This window comes from Sarcophilus harrisii, chromosome 1, assembly GCF_902635505.1.
Source record: "Sarcophilus harrisii chromosome 1, mSarHar1.11, whole genome shotgun sequence".
Classification (NCBI taxonomy): domain Eukaryota; kingdom Metazoa; phylum Chordata; class Mammalia; order Dasyuromorphia; family Dasyuridae; genus Sarcophilus; species Sarcophilus harrisii.
Genome location: NC_045426.1, coordinates 105,675,888 through 105,676,103, shown reverse-complemented (window position 1 = coordinate 105,676,103; position 216 = coordinate 105,675,888).

The following is a 216-nucleotide window of genomic DNA, read 5'->3' as shown; positions in this document are numbered from 1 at the left end:
CGTCGGTGAGGGCTGCGAGAGGGGCCCGCAGCCTCCGGATGCGCCTGCGAAGGAAGGAAGGAGAGCTGTTAGGGAGGCCCGGGCGCCGCGGGGGGCGGCCGGCACCACCCCTTCCCTCCGCCCCTTCCCCAGAAGTGCGCGGCGGCCTCTCCGACCCCCGGCCGTCGCCTCGAGGCCCGCCGATGCCGCCGGGCCCTGAGGAGCCGCCCTCAGCTC